Consider the following 24,795-nt stretch of genomic DNA (forward strand, 5'->3'; position numbering starts at 1 on the left):
TTAAGGAATGGTCAAGCTAGGTTGGTAACTGGTATCAGATGCAGGTGACAGGTCACAGATCACACAGGAAATGCTGTAGATAAGACAGCACTGAAGCCGAGCACTGGCTCAGTTTAAATAGCCTGCTTGGCACCAATATTAGTGACAGATATGCTAGAAAGCGATTGCACGCACTGATGAGCGCGTATATGCATGAGTATGTGCGCCTTTTCTAAGTGGATGTATAAGACTGTACAATGGCCTGTGACTGGATACAGAAATCTAGCTAGAGTAGCCATCTTACCTGCTGCCATTTTCTTCCTGACAGAGACTTTAAATGAATGCCAAAGGGATAACCTGAAATACTTTGAGGATCCTTAGAGAAGGACCATCTGTCCTTATTTCTCATCTATGTGTGCCACTTTCTACAAAGTCATATGTATTAGCTTGTTTGTGTGCATTCCAGCATAGGAAGCTGTTAATCCATTTTTGAGAAATAATCCAATAATTACAGTAACTTTTTCAAGGACACTAAACAGGTGTACACCTAGCATGATGGTGACAAGAAGACAGCCCTGTTATCTAAGTGATAGTACTCAACTGGCAGACACTCCTCTCTTCAGTGCCAGACGTGAAGCTTGATAACTGGTGCCAGGTGGCTGACAGAGACTTACCACATGTCGACACCGCATCTGTGATATGATCCCTGCCTTCTTGCAAAGAGTTTAAATCTTACAACACTCTAGAGCCACAAAAGATTCTCATTAATGAAACAAAACATTAAGATGTTATTATACATGGCAAAAACGTACAACATGTAGTTTCTATTGTGTATATCCAAAAGTCAAATTAGTAGACTACAAAAGACATCTAATGTCAGGAATCCGCCCGTTCTGCACGATCGGGTGTCCGTTCGCGCACGCGCGTTCGTCCCGCGGGTCGTCGTGGGCACGCGCGTCTCCAAGCACGAGCGGGTGCACGCCGTTCGGATGTGCGCGCGGCATACGCACGCACTCGTGCGCGTTAACGCTATTGGCGCCAGTGGCCCTTTTTAAAGGAGCAGCTGCAGTCACTCTGTGCTGTTCGTCTGCAGCTTGTGCCTGAAGATACCTGTTGATTCATCTGCTACCTACCTTATACCTGACCTGGCTCCGTCTGACTCTGCTGACCTCTCCTGCTCTGACCCCGGCTTGTTTGACCTCTCTTGGACTGTCTACCTGTTGCCGAACCCCTGCTTGCACCTGACACCTCTGCCAGTTCCTGCTTGTTCCTGCATCTGTACCTTGTATCCTGAAGAGTCCGCGATCCCGCCTGCAGTCTTCTCCCAGCTGCCTGCCTGCCACTGCGAGTTCCTGCTCCTGAGGATCCTCTCCTATCCGGTACCTGCTGCTGCACCTGGCTGGACTCTCCTACCCCGCTGTGCTCCGGTCTCCCTGTTCCCATTTCAGAGAGACCAGAACCAGAGCCGTAAGAGCGGTCCCCTTCCACCAAGTCAGACTCACCACCTGTGGATCTTAACAGTACGAACAGCCAAAATGTCTGAGTCTGCGGAAGGGGCCTCCGCCATGAAGGAGATCTGTTCGCATCTTGCGGCTCTGACTCAAGCAGTGAAGTCCCTTCAGGATGGTTACTCCAGGCTGGAGGAACGTGTGCAACAGCTATCTACCTCCGGTCCTCCTATCACCGCTCCTCAGCCTCCTCCTGTTCAGCCTGCCATTCAACCAGCCGTGATGACGCTTCCACCAGAACCTAGGGTCCCCATTCCTGAGAGGTTTTCTGGGGACCGCTCCAAGTTCCGGGCCTTCCGTAACGCCTGCCAACTTTACTTTGCTCTACAGCCTAGGACTTTTTCTCTGGAGGCTACTAAAGTGGGTTTCGTTATCTCCCTTCTGCAAGGAGAGCCCCAGGCCTGGGCCCATCACCTCCTGGAAAATGACAGTCCTCTCACCCAGACCCTTGCTACCTTTCTTGAGGGAATGTCCCAGCTCTACGAGGACCCCCAGCGGTCCGCTACCGCAGAATCTGCATTAACTGCGCTCCAGCAGGGCCGGAGGTCGGCAGAAGACTATGTATCAGACTTTAGACGCTGGAGCGCAGATACCCAGTGGAACGAGTCGGCCCTGAGACACCAATTCCGCTTGGGCCTGTCCGAGGGCCTTAAAGATGAGTTGGCCCGTGTTGGAACCCCGGATTCCTTGGAGGATTTAATCACTTCGGCCATTCGGATTGATAGGAGGCTCCGTGAGCGTAGGGCAGAACGCTCCACCCAATCCCAAAGACCAGCTTGGATGTCTGCCAGGACCCCTTCTTCAGCACCCTTCTTCATACCATCCTCTCAAGGGAGACCTGCCAGTGCCGCCCAAGCATCTGAAGAACCCATGCAGCTCGGGTTACTCCGACCTACCCTGACACCTGAAGAGCGAGCCCGCCGCCGGCAGATGAACTTATGCCTATACTGCGGTGGCCCAGGACATTACGTGATCAACTGCCCTGTTAAGACACGTAAGTGCCTTTCTTCTGTATCTCACAACCCTGTAACTCTGCCTTCCAACTCGTTCCATGTCGCTCTTCTGCTCTCATTCCAGCTGCAGGGAAGAATGATTCACGTCAGCGCTATCCTTGACTCAGGGGCCTGCGGCTGCTTCATCGACGCTGCATTCACCAGTCTGCACTCCATCCCCCTTCGGAAGAAACCCCATGAACTTTCCATCTTCCTGGCTGATGGTTCGCAAATTAAGTCTGGCCGAGTTACCCAGGAGACTCTTCCGCTACCCACTACCACTTCCTGCCAACATACTGAACTACTAACCCTGGACGTTATCTCATCACCACTTTTTCCTGTGATCTTGGGTATTCCGTGGCTTCAGGCACATAACCCCTCCATCGACTGGTCTTCTGGGGAAGTGAGTTTCCTCTCCTCTTACTGCCAAGATCACTGTTTGCCCGGAGCTCCAGTACAACCCAGAACGCTCCTCTGTCTGGATCCAGACCAAGACTTGTGTCAGTTAGTTCCAGAATCCTACCAAGAGTTTCTGGATGTTTTCAGTAAACGGGGGGCTGATTCTCTTCCCCCACATCATCCCTACGATTGCCCCATCGAGCTCCTTCCTGGGGCAGAGATCCCATTCGGACGTGTCTTCCCCTTGTCCGAGAAGGAGCAGGAGGCCCTAAAGGTCTACATCACCGAAAACCTTAAGAAGGGGTTCATCCGTCATTCCACATCTCCTGCCGGTGCCGGAATATTCTTTGTTACAAAAAAGGATCAGACCCTTCGGCCCTGTGTGGACTACCGGGAATTAAATCGGATCACGATTAAGAACCGTTATCCCTTACCACTGATTCCGAGCTTTTTCAAAAATTAAGGTCAGCTTCTATCTTTACTAAGTTGGACTTGCGGGGAGCTTACAATCTGGTCAGAATACGAGCAGGCGACGAGTGGAAAACTGCGTTTCGGACTCGTTTTGGGCATTACGAGTACTTAGTAATGCCCTTTGGACTTTGCAATGCCCCGGCCACTTTCCAGCACCTGATTAATGATGTTTTCCGAGACTTTCTGGACATCTTCGTCATTGTGTACCTGGACAATATTCTCATCTTTTCCGGGTCCCTAGAACAGCATCGTGGGCATGTCAGCAGAGTGTTGCTCTGGCTCCGGCAACACGGACTTTACGCTAAGGCCGAGAAATGTAAGTTTGAGCAGCAGTGTATCCAATTTCTCGGCCTAGAAATCTCTCCAGCAGGCATCAAGATGGACCCGCAAAAGGTTTCTGCTGTTCTCGAATGGCCAGCTCCCACTGATAAGAAGGGAATCCAGCGCTTTGTGGGTTTTGCTAATTTTTATAGGAGATTCATAAAGGGGTTCTCGGCCATCATCGCTCCCATTACTCAGCTCACCAAACAGAATACACGCTTTCATTGGGGACCCGAAGCGCAGGCCGCCTTCCAGAGACTCAAGAGCCTGTTCACCTCTGCTCCCGTTTTCAGGCACCCGGATCCGTCAAGACCCTTTATCCTGGAGGTGGATGCATCTGAGGTAGCAGTAGGGGCAGTGGTGTCCCAACGTCAAGGTAAAGATGACCTGATGTACCCCGTGGGGTTCTTTTCCCGTAAACTTTCGCCGGCAGAGAGAAATTATGATGTGGGGGACCGAGAGCTACTCGCCATCAAGTCTGCGTTGGAGGAGTGGAGATACCTACTGGAAGGGGCGGTACACCCCATACTTATCTACACAGACCATAAGAACCTTGAGTACCTCCGTACTGCCAAACGTCTGAAACCTCGGCAGGCCCGTTGGGCCCTCTTCTTCTCCCGGTTCAGCTTTCATATTACCTACCGCCCCGGGTCAAGAAACATTAAGCCAGATGCGCTTTCCCGCATGTTCGATAGCTCCAAGGACATCGCACCCCCTGATACCATCCTCCCAGCTAACACCTTTCTGCTCGTCCAGCCGGACCTCCTGTCTCTATTAAAGAGAGCTTCCCTTGTGTCCTCCAGTCCTCCAGGAGTTACGCTCATTTCCAGAGAAGGTCTGCTTTGGAAGGACAATCTAATTTTTGTCCCGGAGGACGTCCGAATAAAGGTCTTGGGCCTCCTCCACGATCATCCTCTCGCCGGGCACTTCGGTGTCCGCAAGACTCTGGAGCTGGTACAGCGCTCCTTCTGGTGGCCAGGCATGAGGGAGTACTGCAAGAAATATGTGAATTCCTGCCCTGTGTGCAGCCGGAACAAGGTCCCCAGAAACCGGGCCTGGGGTCTGCTTAAACCACTTCCTGTGCCCGACCGCCCCTGGCGGATGATTACGATGGACTTCATTGTGGAACTTCCCCCTTCTGAGAACTGTACAGCCATTTTTGTGATCTGTGACCGTTTGTCTAAAATGGCCCATTTCCTACCCTTGAAGGGAACACCCACCGCATCGGAGACGGCTCATATCTTCATCAAGGAGATAGTCAGGCTTCACGGGGTACCTTCCAATATTGTTTCCGATAGAGGGGTGCAATTCACCTCTCGTTTCTGGAGAGCCTTATGTGAAGCCCTAAAAATAGAATTGGCCTTGTCCTCTGCCTACCACCCACAGACCAACGGACAGACGGAACGCACCAATCAAACCCTTGAACAATACATTCGGTGCTTTTCATCCTTTGTCCAGGACGATTGGGTTTCCCTCTTACCTTTGGCGGAGTTCGCCTATAACAATGCCAGCCATGCTACCACCGGCCAATCCCCGTTTTTTGCTAATTTTGGTTTTAACCTGTCCTTTCTCCCTGATATTCTTTCAGAATCCCACGTTCCAGCAGTACAGGACACCGTATCTTTTCTGCAGCGGAACAACCAAATCCTCCAAGAGACCATAGCCAAGGCTCTGGCGGATAGCAAGAGGAATTTCGATCGGGGAAGAAGGGGAGAACTGATTCTTCAAGTCGGGGACCAGGTATGGCTTTTCTAATTTAAAATTAGCCTGCCCTTCTAAAAAGTTGGCACCCAAATTTCTGGGTCCGTTTCCAGTGAAAAGGAGGATCAATGAAGTTTCCTATGAACTGTCTTTGCCTGTTTCCATGAAAATTCACCCGGTCTTCCATGTAGCTCTGCTTAAGCCTGCTGTACCTGATCCTTTTCCCGGTAGAGGAACAGGTCCTCCTGATCCTGTGTTGATCGACGGCAATGAGGAATATGAGGTGGAGGCCATTCTGGATTTTAGAAGACGTCATGGACAAGGTCAGTTTTTAATTAAATGGAAGGGTTATGGTCCAGAGAATAACTCCTGGGAACCTGCTGCCAACTTACATGCAGATAGACTAATTCAGGCCTTTTTTACTGCACACCCTGAGAAGAGAGTCGTTAGGGGCACCCGGAGGTTGCCCCTTGTGGGGGGGCAATGTCAGGAATCCGCCTGTTCTGCACGATCGGGTGTCCGTTCGCGCACGCGCGTTCGTCCTGCGGGTCGTCGTGGGCACGCGCGTCTCCAAGCACGAGCGGGTGCACGCCGTTCAGATGTGCGCGCGGCATACGCACGCACTCGTGCGCGTTAACGCTATTGGCGCCAGTGGCCCTTTTTAAAGGAGCAGCTGCAGTCACTCTGTGCTGTTCGTCTGCAGCTTGTGCCTGAAGATACCTGTTGATTCATCTGCTACCTACCTGATACCTGACCTGGCTCCGTCTGACTCTGCTGACCTCTCCTGCTCTGACCCCGGCTTGTTTGACCTCTCTTGGACTGTCTACCTGTTGCCGAACCCCTGCTTGCACCTGACACCTCTGCCAGTTCCTGCTTGTTCCTGCATCTGTACCTTGTATCCTGAAGAGTCCGCGATCCCGCCTGCAGTCTTCTCCCAGCTGCCTGCCTGCCACTGCGAGTTCCTGCTCCTGAGGATCCTCTCCTATCCGGTACCTGCTGCTGCACCTGGCTGGACTCTCCTACCCCGCTGTGCTCCGGTCTCCCTGTTCCCATTTCAGAGAGACCAGAACCAGAGCCGTAAGAGCGGTCCCCTTCCACCAAGTCAGACTCACCACCTGTGGATCTTAACATCTAAAATCAGAATAAACCTCAGTTTGGTGTCTGAAGAAGACATTTTTTTTTTGTTCTGCACTTCATGACAACAAATCTTTATGTTACATTTTATATATCTCAAATATATATATTTGTTATTTAAATATTTATTTCCCTTAAAAATTACATAATGTAGAAGAATTGGAGTGGGAATATTCTGCTTCCCCAGGTTTCAGCTTATCCGGCCTTTCCATGAATTTGACCTGGATGAAAGGGTAATGCTCTGGACATCTCCCCACCCATCATTTTACCATGGTAGTTTAGGAAATGAACGCTTAAATTGAATTAATTGCTACTGCCAATACCCACATTTCCTTTTTCCAGTTTTCCAGATCATCATCAATGAGCTATTTAGTTGTGAAAGCCTACTGCAGAGGTTCTGGTTTTGACAGTTGGATGGTTATGGGCATTTTGAGCCTTAAAGCGGTTTTGTACTCAAAATTGCAACTTAATATTCTTCCAATCGCTTTGGAGCATAGATGCAGAAATGACCATTAAAAAAAAATTATTATGCACTAATTACCTTTTAACAGAAATTATTATATTGACTTCCGGGCTCTCCTCCCGTGGGAGTAGGCGTGTTTATCGCCTTTCCCCGGCTTCGCAATGACCCCTGGGAACTTTGTTATATTCTTCCCAAGAATCGGTGGGGGGCGCCGTCATGCCGAAATCTCGTGAGATTTCGGAAGGAAGACGCCGGTCACGTGACGAGGTTGTTTGTTTATGTTTTGTTGCCATCACAATGGGGCAGGAACTTCCGGCGACGCCGCCCGTTGTGATGGCAACCCGAAATTTTACGGCGCTGCTCACTGATATCACTGAGCATGCGCGGGATCGAGCAGTGAATGCTGGGAGCACATCATTCACCGCATCCAGGAAATCAGTGCTTTTGGGCTTCAAATGCCCACAATAAAAATGGAAACGGCCGGGAGGAATTTTTATAAGTTTACCTCACGGATGAAATCGGCAAGCAACGGATCTAAAAGCTGCAAGAAGTGAGTGATAGCATAATACTTTAAATGTATAGCGATGTGACACAAAAAAAGAAAATAATAGGTCAGCGGAATCCCGCTTTAAGTGTAACCATATTGTTACACTTAGAGGCACCTCTCTTCTCTTTTATACTCATATAACAACATTTTGCTCATCTAGCAAAGCACTTGCAGACCAAGTTACTCGCAATCCAAGGTTTTACTGTATATTGATTATATGTCCTAAAATAAAGGGTTAGGGTATTTTTGCTGAACCATAAAAAAATGAAACTACCACTATTTTATTGTCTCGGGTGTCTGTTTTCAAAATATATATAATTTTTGGGGATTTTAAATAATCTTCTGGCCTTAAATAATTTTTTGCACACAGTGGCCTAGGTGCATAATTCACAACCCAACTGGGGCCAATAGGGAGTCTACTTGGGGATCGCTGCTATTCCAAAAGCTCATAGACCAATGAGGACAGTAGAGAAACACAAGAGGAAAGTGCTGAATCCTGGCAGAGTCATAACACAATTCTCCAATGGATAGAAAATGTGTACTATAAATAAATCCAAGGCATACAGATGTCCAGGAACATCCCTTAAAAAGCAATGCTAGCCCGCTGTTTGCAGGACCTCCATCCCAGTTTCTTGGACCCATCCTGCCAGATCAAGACCTCCCTTGGAGTCCTGCAGTGTGTTTCATGCCACCAGCCCAGATATTTTTCCTGTGGTTTCCCTGGACTCCATCTGTCACTCATATGGTCAACTCCTCCAGGTAATCCTCCTGGGCTAGTATTGCTTTTTAAGGGATGTTCCTGGACATCTGTATGCCTTGAATTTATTTATAATAAACATATATTTTCTATCCATTGGAGAATTGTGTTATGACTCTGCCAGGATTCAGTGCTTTCCTCTTGTTGTGTTTTTCTAAAATTATTTTTGAGACATGTGTGCAAAAAAAGCAAAAACAGCTCTGGCATCAAAAATGCTTAATGGAAGCATTAGAACTACTGCCAGTGACAGATGTAAACTTCTATCCCACACTCCGTTAGAGAGATTTTCCAAAGTTTTCTGTCCTGCTTTTATCCTGAACTCTGTTGGAGACATTTTCCCTAAATTCCTGTTCTGCTGACAATGGTTTCACAAGAGAGGAAGTGTGGGAAAAACAGGGACAAAGACAGAAATAACAATCTGGGAGGTGTTAAGAGTCTTCACCTACTCTACAAAAAAATAGTATATTTATTTCTGTCTGTGTTTCACTTGGAGAGTTACTTTTACTTCCTGTCTGGTAAAAGGTTATCAACAGGATATAATTGGAGGTCATCAACTTGTGACAAGTAGCTAGTCTATACCCTGCACAAAGACTTTCCAGCTCGCATGACCACACTCAATTGCCAGCAGACTGAGAGCTATCATCACTGGGTTTGGTTAACAAAGGAACTAACCCTTTATACCCCAAATCAATCACTGCCACAAGATATTATTATCATAAACTATCAACCATTTACACTAGCAATTATGACTTATAATAATTGTCTGTCGCATGCACCTGACACAGTTACTAACGCCTAACCCAAAGTTTTCGGATCACGTGACCACCATGACAGCCAATCATGGTGGTCATGTGCTCTTAAGCCCCGCCTCCTGACATCATTAACCTCTTATAGGGCTGGGAGGTGCTGGCGGAAAATGTTATTAACAGAAAGGTACATACATCAAAGGAATATTACGAAGGAAAAAGAGACAATAAGGCAACAGAAAAAGAGTGAAAATACTTAATACTTAACAACATCTGGTTTGGTGAGTTCAGCAGAGTCCAGTCAATAAACAAGATGGATCAATGGCTCTCTTAGATCTTGGCTGGTGTTCCTTGTTTGGTAAAAGAGAGCTCTAAGCTACTAAACAGTTTCTCTCTTCTGGTCCTTGAGGAGGGTTTTGACAGTAATTATCTTACCAATGAGAAGGTCTGAGGAGTGGCCGAGGGATGTTTCAGTCTTTATGATCATTCAGCTGGCATGCCCTTAGCTACAGTTTTTTACATTATGTGTAGATTTTAAAACAATTTATAGTTGGAGAAGGAGTCTTTTGCCAATCAAATGGGATATCTGTCAGCAGAGATCAGGCCCATATGGCTTTTATGATATCAATTAGCCCTGGATAAGACATTTTATTGCACGCCATTCACTCCTAATGGGTTTAAATACCCTGTAGATCGTAGCATGACAAAACTAAAAGGTTTACAGTCTTACAATGAGCTATTTCTAATTTCCTCAGTGGGGAGTGCTGATAACCTTTGTGGATGCTTATTGTTAACAGACATTGAGATGATAAGTACACTCTGACATACTACAATGTTCTGTCCATATTTCCTGCTAAAGCAGTCCATTCGTTATATACAGCTTTAACAAATCCCTGTCTATTAGTTATCTGCCTTGAGATAGCAGGTCCCTCAAAATTCCAGACCCTTGTGGAAATATGACTTAAGTGAAAAGGTTATGGAGATGAAATCCTGGAATTATGGAAAGGGAATCACTGCTGTTATGTGTCCCTATTCTACAAAAATTTCATGACTGACTTGGGAATTTTGAGAAACTCACCCTGGCCCTCTCGCACAACTTTGTGGGGTGCCCAGTGTGCATTATCATCACAATTCTCTATAACCAAGTCCCAGATAGCAGTGAAAACCTGACAAGGTTTCAATATCTTTCCTACTGTGTCCTAAACAGCTTTGATTGGACAGACATTTAAATAGGAACACATTTTATTTATTTTTTATTTTTACTGCTGAGGTCATGTGCAAATCAAGGGTACACTTTTGTTCAGCGCATTAAAGAGCCCCTAAATACATTGTAACAGTAATGCATTTACAACCTACATTCATTGGTCTACATGGTCAAACTTTTTTTCGAATACTCGTTAATTCATAGTAATCTTTATTATTATTATGTGGTCTTACATTAGAAATAAACTGAGGGACTCTGTGCGTGTGTTGAAAAGAAGATGTGCCCTTGGTGCCCCATGGCAGCAAGTCACCTTCGCTTTTACATGCTATAAATTTTACTACTGTAAATATGGCAACTAATTGGTTGCTAATGGCAACAAAAGCAGTTTTTCCAAAATACATTGATAAACAAAGCCTTGAAAATGGCATTAATACTGATTGGCATGTCACGTACAAGCAGCTGCTAACTCATACAGCAAGAATGTTATTCATGAAGCTAATCAGTAGTCCAAGAGCCATGTGTTTCTTTGTTATTGGTGACTGTTACTAAAGACCTATTCCCTTGCTTATTTAAATGCCATTGCATTGCTATTATCGGAATTAACAAAGTCATACTCTACAAATACATTGCATCAAGTTCTTAAAACATTACAAAGTGGTCATTTAATTTGATGTAGTCTAATTCCTTGCAGCTTATGTTAAAGAAAAGAAATAGAAAACATATTTTACTTTTGGGGACTTGGCCATGATTTTTACAGATACCGAGAATATCTTTATTCGATAAATTGCAAGTTGCAAAATCAAAATGAGAATGAAAGGTAAACAGAGAATGGTCATTTTCTGTTCTATTAGTTAAATTGGTTCTCTGTAAAGATAAAATATGTGCTTGGTGTATTCCCTACCTAATCCTTCTGGTTCAGAAGAGATCACATGACCAAAAGCCTGGATCAGCTGATACTCACTTACAGTGGAAATCACATGACTAAATTCAGAGGCTTTTTGTTATGTAAGAAGAACTGCAAGGTACAAGAAAAGTGTTTTCTCCAAAAAGCTATATATTTTGGTGCTTCTAATACTCTTTATTGCAACATTTCTATTAATTTAACTGTGGCTTACATTGCATTAAGTATTATATTAAGCATATAAGAAAACTTAAAGTTGAACTTTACCCAAATTTAAGTGGAACTTTACCCCGTTTGATATCAAATAATGTTCTTTAGCAAAAGTACATACATTCCATAATTAATAATTATGCTACCATAATTAGTGTATTCTGTAAACTGCTTCCAGCTTTTCTTCTGTTTCTGTTTGCTGGAGGCGGCCATTTTGTTGAAGACCAGAGCAATCACTTTCTTATTAAAAAAATCTTCCCTTCTCCTGAAGCAGGACATAGATTACTTGTCTTTTTTTCCTTTTACCATGGGTGGAAAGAAACAAAATCGCCCAATTCCCTTATTAATGGGGGAATGCCTCCCACAGTGCTATTGCGTTCTGCTGGTGGGAGGGGGAGCTGTAAACGCAATGATTGGTGCTAGCTAAATTGATTGATGGATTGACTTGGGTAAAATCAGTCTGTCCATACATGGATTATATCTCGATCCATGTATGGCCAGCTTTAGTCTCAAAAACTATGTGCCACTTTCTGTAATTAAAATATGTACATTTCCAGCCTTGATTGTATGTCTTGACTAGGGAGGAAGGCTGACAGAAGCTTTACAGTGCTGAAATTCACAGGCTGCCAATGAGGTATAAAATAAATAATATCAGGGAGATAAGATAAAACAAAACAATATCCTTGCAAGCTTAACCCTAATGTGTCTAGCTGGCAGCAGAGTTTGTCCTGTGACGTCTCCTGCTTTTCTTTTCTTTCCTCCTAATCTGTGTTCCCTACGCGCACAGTCTGTGTCATTCCTGTTGCTTTGTTCCCTCTTCAGCAACAGTAAATCTTAAAGCTTTTAGCTGATCGGTCTGTAGTGGCTCTGATTTTAGGTACAGTGCTGAGAATAGAAAGCAATTTAGAATGTGCAGAAGAGATTGAGACAGGTCTTTACTAAATTTATAACAGTGTAGACACTTATTTTTAATGTTTTGCATAGCTATACTTGCAAAGGGACCAGCCTAAAGTAATCTATCAGGACTTCTGACTAATGTTCTACTTTAACATAATATCTTTTTATATTTACAGATACAAGATTGATCTCTGGTGAAGGAACATGCATAGAGAAAAGTGAACCAATGGATTTTTTTGTATTTGTACAAAGACTGAAAAATTCCTATATGCCGTGTTCTTCCATATTGCAGCAAATAACTTATTTGTACTTTTGTTTTAATTATTCTTAATAAAAAAAGTATTGACTATATATTTAAAATTTGGAATCTATCCAGTTTTTAAAAATGACTGTAAAGAAACTATAAGCTTAAATTAAAATATATATCATTTAAAAATGTTTTAAGGAGTTCTAATGAAAATAAATTAACTCTGTTACATTGTTGACTTCTTCAGGAAACACAGTTACAATATTCATCATTATTAATGAATGGAAATTTTTGTACAATCTTTCTAAAAATGTATTTGTACCTATGCAAAAAAAAGGCAGACAGTGCCCCAATTTTTGGTGTATGTTAGAGAATACCACCTTGAAAAAAAATATCATATTTTTGTTATAGAAACGTCTTGATTTTTTTTCTTTATTTTTGCATTTTCAACTTTTTTTATATCATTTGTTATCCATGAAAAAACCTCTGGTCAGCATATAACAAAAAAACACCCTACTTTAACCATTTCAATACCGGACAGTTTCACCCCTTTTAATTGACAATCAACATTCAATGACAGTTACTCAGTCATCCAACTCTGTACCCAAATGACATAACGTTTTACACAAATTACTTCCCACAAATATAGCTTTCTTTCAGTGGTATTTAATCACCTCTGGGTCTTTATTTTTTGCTAAATAAATGAAAAAATTATGACATTTCTGATTTAAAAGTGTTTTTCTTTGTTTCTAAATTTCCTTTTGCAGATAAATGATTTATTTTCATAAATTTAGGACAAAATTTATACTGCTACAATTCTAAATAGCCCAAATTGTATATTATTTAGTCTTAAGTTATAGAGTCTACAAACTATGGTATTTATATTTGAAAATCAATAAGTCCTGACGTACTGACTGCCTATCGCATTTCTTGAGGCCCGAATATGCCAGGACATTAAAAGCCCTCCCCAAATTGTTCCTTTATGGAAATTAGACAGTCCAATGTATTTAGTAAAAGGCATGGTGAGTTTTTGAAGTTTAAGTAAATTTTTTGTAAAAATATTTTGGGAAAATTAAGAAATGAAACATTTATTTTTTACATACTGTTATCAGTGCATTACAATGTCATCATATAACTGATGTGGCAGTCAGGGACACTGACTGGTGACAGTATGTAAGAAAATAAAAGAATAATAAATAATATTTAAAAAAAAATGTTTTCCTAACAATTTTGTTTCTTTTTTTATGATTTTTTTAACATACTGTGATCAGGGCAATACAGTGTTACCATAGTAACTACTACTCTGGGGAGGTGATCAGTGTTTTATCTTACAGGATGATTGCTTTTAACAGTGAATATCACTGTTATAAGCAACCATTTTTTTATGAATGACATCCATTCATCCAGTGTGTGCTATTGTGAAGCTGTGATTGGCCACAGATGTCACATGGTACGGATGCACTGTGATTGGCCCTGTCTGTATCATGTGATCACTGTGACCAATTGTGTACAATTGCCATATGATCTGCTGTGATTGGTCACAGCGATCACATGGTACCCGCAGCTGCCTGGTACACTGATTTGTCATCTGCTGTGTCCACTGGATCACAGATCATGCCGCAGCACTGCCTGTGGAGATCAATCTCCTCCAATCCCACTTCAGTTCTGGAACATGGACAGGCACTCACATTTTTCACACACAATGCAGGGCAACTTTTGACTTGGGGGGTGGGCTTTTAACTGGAAAAGAGGAGTGACTTAATGTAATGGTCATTCAGCATGAAAGAAGCCTGCAGAAGTTAGGAACAAGGTAAGTAATTGTGCCTATTCCCCTAAACTGAAAGGGCATTGGAGCCTTACTACACTCGGGAATCTACCAAAGTATAATTTTATTTAAAAATCGCTCAAAGAAACCCAAAAGATAGTAGGAACTGAATACGCTGCTAACACAAAACCCTATAAGCATAATATTTATTTTTTATTCATCAAAAGTTAAGTATAAGAGAGCAATTAACTAAAAGCAATAATACTTGCCGATCCCAAACAGACAATTTAAAAACAGAGCAGTAGATCAGGCAAGCTTCATATAATCCCCTATGATTGGGCCTAATAGTAAAAAATCCTTTACAGTAAATGGAGTTATTGAATAGGTTGTCTGAATGCCCATCTGCCAATATCTAAATATGTGACAAAGTAAATTTCCCAAAAATAACGATAAAAAGCTGCACTGTAATTGTTATAGGTGATCCACATCACAACAAGGCTCAAACAAGACCACAGATAACTAGAGGACCTAAAATTACTCCATCTAAAAAGACCATATGCAGTAGTAGTGGACCCACTAACATAACTGAATATAGATTTCTATTCCAGTCATTTTCAACTATTTTATAACAAGTTTTGTTTGGCTCCACCAAAACCTGAATCTATAAAGATACTGTTTACAGTCAAAGCAAAAATATCATAGATCTTTCATACTATGGAAAAGTCAACATGCAATAGTGTGTTTGTAAGAGTCCTCAGCCCTCTGCATTTGAATATTGTCACTTTAATCATATGGGTGGTCACTTAATAGTGGTAGTACTACAGCATTAGGCCAAGATGAAAAAAGGACTTGCGCAAAAATATTAGCTTTCCCTGTGTCAGGAGTTCCCACAGCTTCACCCACAATCAAACTTCACATTGTTCCCAGTCCAGAGCAATCAAAAAAATGCAGCTATGCAGTCCTACATAATGTAGAATGTGAGACCTAAGCATTGCTCTGCACTATAGAGTCCAAACAGACTGACAGGCTGCGTCCTACAGGAATTTACTTATCATTTTGCTGCTCCAATCTATCTGAGTTCAACATAATCGCGGATCCTCCATAAATCCGCCTCTTCTGAGAATTCACTGCCGACACGTAGATTTAAAGCACATAGGAAGCAGATCACTGCAGGTCTTGGCAGCTCCTAGACTCACTGGCCTTACCACCACTGTTGAAACACACTGAGGTGTTTCATCCTTAGGTCAAAGACTTCTTCGGGGTGGTGCTTCCCCAGGTCCTTAAGTAGGAATACATCCATGTGACCGCACCACTTAGAGGAGCCTATACAAACATGTACATAATAGGCAATACATACTCTGTAGTCCGGCAAAACAATTCATTACAGAAAACAAAAAGAAGGTCTGGTAGTCACCAGTGATGCACCTCCGTCCCCATGTACAACAAAAGCAACAAAAATTAGCCCAGAGCACAGTTAGGTGAGCACAGTTGAGCCAATAAGCATGACTGAGACTGAGGTAAGTGCAGTCTGAGATTTAATCAGAAAGGAAAATACATACATATTAGCATGCATATTGCCAAGCCAGTGAAATGATACATGTAACATGATAAGTAATCCAAATAGATAAAATAACACACACACACATCTTAGTAAACTCAACGCGTTTCATGAGGCACAGCTCGCTTCCTCAGGGGTAAATGCGTGTATGGTGTATCTAGAATGGAACAGAAAAATTATATGTAACACAATGATGGTAGTATTAACACGTGGTAAAAAGGGGCCTTGAAATAAGGGGCCCTATACTCACCATTTGGCAAAAACAGGGTGCTAGATGCACAATTCCCAGAGGGTGGCAGCAATATCAGTTTCGCCCGGGAACCGAAGAGGGGGAGCCAAACAGAACCCCACCAGGGGGCAACTGGAGGGCGGACATGGCGAGAATGAAAGGTGTGTGTCCCTAAGAGTCTCATAGTGTCCATTGTGGATGTCAGCTGTGAACATAAATGTGTATGTCAGGGGATACTATAGTGACAAGGTGAACATACTTAAAGTATTATTATAGATTAATGGAACAGTCTAGTCCAATGATGGTATAGACATAGAGACCAAGGAAAATAATGACAGAGAAAAGCAAAGGACAACAGGGGTGTCAGTGAGGGCACTCTAGAGAGACAATGAAAGAGTAAGAGAGTAATAAAAGGCAGGTGTGTAAGGACCTGTGGGAGTCCAATGACAGACACAAAGATGAGTGCTGAAAGTAAACTCAAGAAAGATTAAAAGAGTACTGGCATGGCAATGTTCATGCTATTATGTATGTATTTTCCTTTCTGGTTACATTTCAGACTGTGCTTATATCTGTCATGCTTATTGGCTCAACTGTGCTCACCTCACTCAAGGGCTAATTTTTGTTGCTTTCATTACAGAAAACACTGCAGTTTTAAAGTATTACTAAACACACAACTGTGAAATCGGTGTGTATATGCAGTACAGCATGCTTGTTATAATCACTGTGGAACGTAAGGGGTTAATCCTCCGCATTGCGTAAAAAGAATGTTTGATCCTGTCTTCTCTGATCCTCCACTTCTTCCACTAACTCCAAAAAATTTCCTGATAACACAGAGTCTATGGAGTCAGGCTGTACATGCTCAGTTCGGTATGTATTGCTAGAGTTTTTTTTTCTTGGGATGATGCATGTGATCAGCACAGGGCCAATCAGCACAGTCCAGACAGAGGGCCAGGGGTCTTGAAGTCTCATAGGTCAATCAAAAAACCTCTCCTACAAGCTTTAACCAGTGCTTGGCTGGACACTGATAGAAGTCACAGGACTGCTCTAACTGATGATGAGAAAAGGTATTTAGCAGTTTAGCAGGGTCCTGGGTTTAGTAACACTTTAAGTTCTTATTTATAACACTAGGTTTCATGGTTTCCAGACTGCATATGCATGCAGCTTATTTTTGCAATACAAATCTGTCAAAATCACCTCTATGATAAGAGATTTGCCATTTGAAAATTCCCATCATTTTAAAGTGTACTTTTGCAGCCAAATTGGGATAACACCTACTTTATATTTGTTACATGACCCCATTCACATAGTAAAACTCCCCAAAATTATTTAAAAATTGCATCTTACCTGTTTAGAGGCTCTATTCTATATGTGCTAGTGACCTGGCACCCTAGTGCATATGTGGACATTAAACATTGATTATTGGTGTCTGTTTATAAAAACTGCAAAAATTATTATTTTTTTCAGTATATTTTGTTGCTTTTTTTAATCATTTTGAAGATTTATAATGAACCAAGCTCACTAGCAGGAAAAATAATAATGAAAAAGATTTACTTGCAAGGCAAAATATGATAATAATAATGTCAACATTGGCACAAATGTTACGTTAAATGTTATATCTAAAGTTATATCTAAAAACCACACTTTTTTAAAGTTTTTTTTTTTCTTTGTGTGCGGTCTACGTGTCTCAGAGGGGAAATTTTCCTTTCTTTCTGGTCTCAGATGTAACAAAAAGTGAGAGGAAGTCTTTCCAAAGTAAGGGGAAAACATAAGAACACTAGAACAGATATCTCCACTGGAGAAATGTCCAATACTCTTGTTCAAATGATGTGTGCTGTAAAATGTTTCCCATCACTTGCCCATGGAAACTAGGATAAATAGAGGGTGAAACTCTCCAGCAGGAACACAGACAGCTTACCAATCTTTAAATATTTTATTTAAAAACTTGCTTATTCTTTTTAGATTATTCTAGATACATTTACAACTACTGATTTTAATTAATTGCACACTAGAGAAAGAATTCGTTTGGTGAAGTATTTTTTTTATATATATTTTTAAATTGGTAAGATCACTAATGAAAATAGATTCTACTGTAATAAAAGTTTGGTAAAAAACTGGTCCGTTATGATTTGTTAACCCAATGCGTGAAGCAAAAAAAATTATGCAAATGCAGACCAGGCTTGTGCAAATGGGCCCTTAGTAACCCAAATGGAGGAGATTTACTAAAGGAGCTACTTTTTTCACTTTACTTAATTTGAATTACCTTCAGCAGCTTATAAGAAATGCATAGTGTATTGAACATATTCTATTTATTTTAAACAGGGTTTGAAAAAGTACAGTTATAAAAAGTTTATTTTTTTTACAAAAAGCTTTAGGCACCTTTTCACATGTTTATGTGCAGGGGCAGCCTGTCCATTAAGGGCGCACAGGCGCCACCCCCTCTGTGTAGAATGGATAGATTCATGCATTGCATGAATCTATCCATGGCTGCTGCCGCCACCCCCTATTTAGGCATCTAACCCCTTTTAGGACGTGGGGCTCCTGAATTACAATGACAGGGTGTTTTTTTTTTTTTAAGCACCTGATTAGAGCCATAGGCCACCCAGATGTGTTAGAAAAGCAAATGAACTCAAATTAGGTAGTGCAGGTCTGATATCCATCACCTGATTGTCTAAAAGGACAGGCGCTGCTATTGGACACCAAGCAGGAAGCAAGAAGAAACACACAGGGGACACAGTTCGCCGCTGCCCGACTTGCCACCAAAATGGAGGAAGTGGCGGTCAGACAGTGGGCGGGTGGGGGTCACAGTGGCTGCATTTGATGGGGCACAGTGGTGGCATTTGATGGGCACAGTGGCGGCATTTGATGGGCATAGCGGCTGCATTTGATGGCGCAGTGGCTGCAATTGATGGGCACAGTGGCTGCAATTGATAGCACAGTGGTGGCATTTGATGGGCACAGTGGCGGCATTTGATGGGCATAGCGGCTGCATTTGATGGCGCAGTGGCTGCATTTGATGGGCACAGTGGCTGCATTTGATGGTACAGTGGCTGCATTTGATGGTACAGTGGCTGCATTTGATGGCACAGTGGCTGCAATTGATGACACAGTGGATGCGTTTGATGGGCACAATGGCTGCATTTGATGGGCACAGTGGCTGCATTTGATAGCACATTGGGGGCAATTGATAGCACAGAGGCTGAATTTGATGGGCACAGTGGCTGTATTTAATGGGCACCGTGGCTGAAATTGATGGGCACAGTGGCTGCATTTGATGGGCACAGTGTCTGCAATTTATTGCACATTGGCTGCATTTGATGGGCACAATGGCTGCATTTGATGGGCACAGTGGCTGCAATTTATGGCACATTGGCTGCATTTGATGGACACAGTGAGCCTGCAATTGATGTTTTTTTTTTCCGTATTTTTCCAAATTTTTCAGGTTGCTTGTGCCCTCCCAAAAAATTTTGAGCACCAGCCGCCACTGTTTATGTGTCTATTATTAGCTGTTGAAAAACAGCCCATTACTTATGGAATTTAAAGTAGAAGTAACATTGAATATATTATTATGTTACCTGCTTGTATGAACAGTAATATATACGTGTACTAAATATAGATATATATTACCCCCTTTCCCTGACAATGCCTTTATTGCCCACTTCCACCTTTCCCCACTTCCACTGACATGGATCGCAAACACCTGACACAGCTTCTCATCTTATATTTTTCTGCAGTTACAATGTTGCACAAATGACTGTGTAAGAGGTGACTGAAGAAGTCCTTCCTCTTGCCTGCAGCAGACTAATGATCTAACTTCAGCCAATGTACATTCACTGACTGGATATCAAGGGTAACTTTTTAAAGATAAAATGCACACCTTTTTTAATTTATTCATTAATGAAACTGTATATTTGTATTTATACTGACTTGCAAAAGTTACAGAAAAGTCCACACATAACTAAGGAATGAATCCCATTCCTGATTCCTGCTCTGTTCAAATGGCTCCAAAAAGACTTTCAATAAGGGCCAGAGTGTCTGAAGGGAAACATCTCCTGCCTTTCTATTTCTGTAGATAACTCATAATATTGTGTTAATTCAAAGTCACCGAGCCAGTATTAAGTGCACCCGTTTGCTTGACTATATATCTATAACTAATTGGCCTACCTAAATATTTTTTATGTATTTTTAAGGATAGTTTAGGTATCTGTCAGAAAGTCTTTGTGCAGGGAACTTTAATCTAAAGATTGTGGACAGTTTACTTTATTATGGATGTTTAATTTAAAAAGAAATCATGCACAGAGGAATATTGGAAATAAAGGACTTTCCTTCACACCTAATTGGAATAATGAAAGAGCTTTACTGAGCTAAGTCATAGAGTAGTATGAGTAGTAAATCTTCTCTTTTGAAAAAAAGGGTGACTCTTGAATTTTCTCTCTTTATAAATATTTCCCTCTGCCTGATGTATACACATGTTATTACCAGGAAATATTTGCTTTCACATTTAGTGATTACTTGACAGTTATGTTAGAAACCTATAATTAAAATCATTATTGACTCAATAATTTACAGAAACTGACAGCTAAAAAGTCAAAGGTTATTATGACACTTTTTTTATGTCTGCAAAGAGAAAAAATATCAGTTTTATTAAATAAAACAGAGTATAATTTAAAAAAAAATTTAAACTTGCATATTTCCATTTAAAGTGGAACTCCAACCAGAATGTGTTTACAAAACCAAAGCTTTACCACACTCCTTCCAGAACCTACCTATTTATTTTTCAGCAATAGCATATATCACATTAAAGGACAGAGGCTGTTTGAAAATTGTGGGTATGTTTGGGGGAGGCCATCATTTTGAAATGCAGTTTTCACTAAAGGTGAGCTGAGCATTTAAAAAAAAAAATATTCTCAGTTTAAGAAGTGTGTGACATGTTTTTTTTTTTTTCAGACGGTTCTGCAATGTTAAGATTCCAGTGTAAATAAAGTAAGACACATTTTACTGAGATGAGAAAATAAGCTTGCTAATGTAGATTTCAGTGACATATATTTTATATTTTCATAGTTTTCTTCATATTGACAACAATTTCTCTTGTAAACAGAAAATAATCAATTATAACACTATTAAAAAAAAATACTTTCATTGAACTCAGAGAACTTTTGTAGACTGTTGAAATCCAGCTAATTAACTGTCATATTAATGCAGGTCAAAGATCATTTTCTTGTTATTGACCGTACAAGCACCATAGAGGTTACTAGCAACAGCAAGGTTTAAGAAAAAGACCACAGTCATACAGATGTTGAGACAACCCTGTATGGTTTGGTGAGCTTAGTCTACTTCACTAATATTGCTAAACATATTTTATATAATAATAATAATAATAATAATAATGAACTTTATTTTATATAGTGCCTTTAAAGGTAGCTTCTCAAAATGCTTTACATGGAAAATACAAGTAATACAGAGGATAACATAAAGAAAAAAGGGACCATTACAATTAAGTGAAAGCATGTCTAAGGCCCCTTTCACACCGACGTCCCGTTCAGGCCCGCCTGTCAGTTTTTTAGGCGGACCTGAACGGGTGCTCCATAGAGGTCTATGGAGCGTCGGATGTCAGCGGTGACATGTCCGCTGACATCCGACCCGCTCCGATCCGAAAAAGTGTAACGGAGGAAAAAGCTATTTTTCCATCCGTCTGCGGATCGGATCGGGTGACGACGGGCACTGCGGTCCGTCGTCATCCGATCTCCCATAGGGGAGAGCGGCGCTGTGACAGGTCCGTCCCTGCGCAGTGTGCAGAGACGGACCGGTCATCTCCCTGCTCAGCGGGGATCGGCGGAGTGATCCCCGCTGAGAAAACGGACATCCACGGGGCGGATCAGAACTGATCCGCCCCGTGTGAAAGGACCCTAAAGAAAAAGGTTTTTAGATTTGATTTGATTGAGTTTAGAGAAGATGATTCTATGATGTTCTTTGGAAGTGAATTCCAGAGTTTTAGAGCATAGCAGAAGAAGGCTTTGTCTCTCATTGAGTGTAGGTGAGTAGGTGGGACACACAAGAAGACTAGAATTTGATGAACTAAGGTTACGGGGGGGGGGGGGGGGCATTGATAAAAGTTCAGGAATTCAAAAGTTAATCTGTTGGGACTGGTTGAAAATAAACTTTTACAGGGCTAATTTATTATGAGTCGATTGAAGATCTCTAGCTGCGCTTAACTATACAACACAGTGGGGTTGATTCATTATAACTGGAGAGTGCAAAATGTGGTGCAACTGTGCATAGAAACCAATCAGCTTCCATTTTTTTTTGTCAAAGTTTAATTGAACAAGCTTAAGTTAAAAGCTTATTGGCTACCATGTGCACCTGCACCAGATTTTGCACTCTCCAGGTTTAGTGAATCAACTCCATTGTCACTCCATACCTTGACCTACAGTGGTCCATTCATAAAATACTGACTGTGGTTTAGAACCTGTAGCTTGTCATGGGGCTCTCTCTGCTAAACACTGATGCATAGTTACAATGGTCCAGCTTGGACCAATGTATGTATGTACAATATATGCCATAACTGTGGGGCTGTTGGGAAAGCAGACTCACAGTAGTAGTACCGCTGTGTTTCAGGCCCCATGCTGAGCAGTTGCCCTGCTGCATAGTAAACACAGACATCATTCACTTGGAACACTTTGCATTTTTCTCAGTGAATACATATCGGTCTCTGATTGAATGAGCTGGAGATCATGATGTCACTGTCCCATCTCAGCACCTCATCTAATCATTGATAAGTGAAGGACCATGTACACTTGTAAAACAAATTAATGTGCTATATAACTATATATATATATTTTTAAGTGAGGGTATGGGCATAGTAAGGCCTGGTTCGCACCTATGCAGGTTGCAGTTGATGCATATTCCAGGTGCATTTTGGATTTTTTAATACATATTTTTGATCCATTGAAGCTTATGGAACCAAAACCACAACCTGCTTGTCCCTGGCCCCGTCCATAAAATGCACAGATGTGAATGTGACCCATAGGAAACCATGTGCAATGGACTGTAGTGTTTCTACAAAACTATAAATGCACTAAAAAATGCATAGGTGTGAATCAGGCCTTAGACTATAGTCTTCCTATGTTTCCAAACTCCCGCCAATCATCTCCAGGACAACCATAACCACTGCTGTGAAGATTGGTATAAAGGAGAAGAAACTGCAATAGTGTGAATAGTGTGAGCTACAGTGCCTTGCAAAAGTATTCACCCCATTGGCTTTTTACCTATTTTGTTGCATTACAGCCTTTCAGCCTTAGTTCAATGTTTTTTTTAATCTGAATTATATGTGATGGATCAGAATATAATAGTCTAAGTTGGTGAAGTAAAATTAGAAAAATATATACATAAAACTATTTTTCAGGGAAAAAAAATTATAATTGGCATGTGCGTATGTTTTCACCCCCTTTGTTATGAAGCCGATAAAAAGCTCTGGTGCAACCAATTACCTTCAGAAGTCATATAATTAGTGAAATGATGTCCACCTGTGTACAGTATCACATGATCCGTCATTACATATACACACCTTTTTGAAAGGCCCCAGAAGCTTCAACACCTAAGCAAGAGGCACAACTAACCAAACACTGCCATGAAGGCCAAGAAACTCTCCAAACAAGTAAGGGATAATGTTGAGAAGTACAAGTCAGGGTTAGGTTATAAATTTTTTTTTACAAATCTTTGATGATCTCTAGGAGCACCATCAAATCTATCATAACCAAATGGAAAGAACATGGCACAACAGCAAACCTGGCAAGAAACGGCCACACACCAAAACTCACAGGACTGGGCAAGGAGGGCATTAATCAGAAAGGCAGCACAGAGACCTATGGTAACCCTGAAGGAGCTGCAGAGTTCATCAGCAGTGACTGGAGTATCTGTACATAGGACGACAATAAGCTGTATGCTCCATAGAGTTGGGCTTTATAGCAGAGTGGCCAGAAGAAAGCATTACTTTCAGCAAAAAACAAAAAGACACATTTGGAGTTTGTAAAAATGCATGTGGGAGACTTCCAAAATGTATGGAGGAAGGTTCTCTGGTCTGATGAGACTAAAATTTAACTTTTTGGCCATCAAAGAAAAGGCTATATGTCTAGCACAAACCCAACACATCACATCACCCAAAGAACATCACCCCCCAGTGATAGATGGTGGTGGCAGCATAATGCTGTGGGGATGTTTTTCAGCAGTCTGGACTGGAAAACTGGTCAGAGTTGAGGGAAAGATGGATGGTGCTAAATACAGGGATATTCTTGAGCAAAACTTGTACCACTCTGTGTGATTTCAGGTTAGGACAGAGGTTCACCTTCCAGCAGGACAATGACCCCAAACACACTGCTAAAGCAACACTTGAGTGGTTTAAGGGGAAACATATAAATGTGTTGGAATAGCCCAGACCCTAATACAATAGACAATCTTTGGCCAGACTTAAAGGTTGCTGTTCACAAGCGCAAACCATCCAACTTGAAGGAGCTGGAGCAGTTTTGCAAGGAAGAATGGGCAAAAATCCCAGTGGTAAGATTTGGCAAGCTCATAGAGACATGGAGCTGTGATAGCAGCAAAAGAAGTATTTACTTTAGGGGTGTGAATAGTTATGCACATTGACCTTTTCTGTTATTTTGTCCTATTTGTTGTTTGCTTCACAATAAAAAAAATCTTCACAGTTGTGGGCATGTTCTGTGAATTAAATGATGCAAATCCTCAAACAATCCATGTTAATTCCAAGTGAAATAA

The 24,795-nt window shown here is 41.8% G+C and overlaps 1 protein-coding gene across 2 annotated transcripts in view; it reads left to right on the plus strand.

Moving 5' to 3' along the window:
* SMPX (small muscle protein X-linked) overlaps positions 1 to 13,196 on the plus strand; it is a 143,799-nt gene extending 130,603 nt beyond the window's left edge. For both annotated transcript variants that reach the window (XM_077480713.1, XM_077480711.1), the window contains exon 6: positions 12,407 to 13,196. The gene's annotated coding sequence lies outside the window, so the exon portion shown is untranslated. The remainder of the gene's footprint in view (positions 1 to 12,406) is intronic.
* The last annotated feature ends 11,599 nt before the right edge of the window (positions 13,197 to 24,795 follow it).

This window comes from Lithobates pipiens, unplaced genomic scaffold (genome assembly GCF_037356315.1).
Source record: "Lithobates pipiens isolate NorthernLeopardFrog02 unplaced genomic scaffold, aLitPip1_a1.2 Scaffold_16, whole genome shotgun sequence".
Lineage (NCBI taxonomy): Eukaryota > Metazoa > Chordata > Amphibia > Anura > Ranidae > Lithobates > Lithobates pipiens.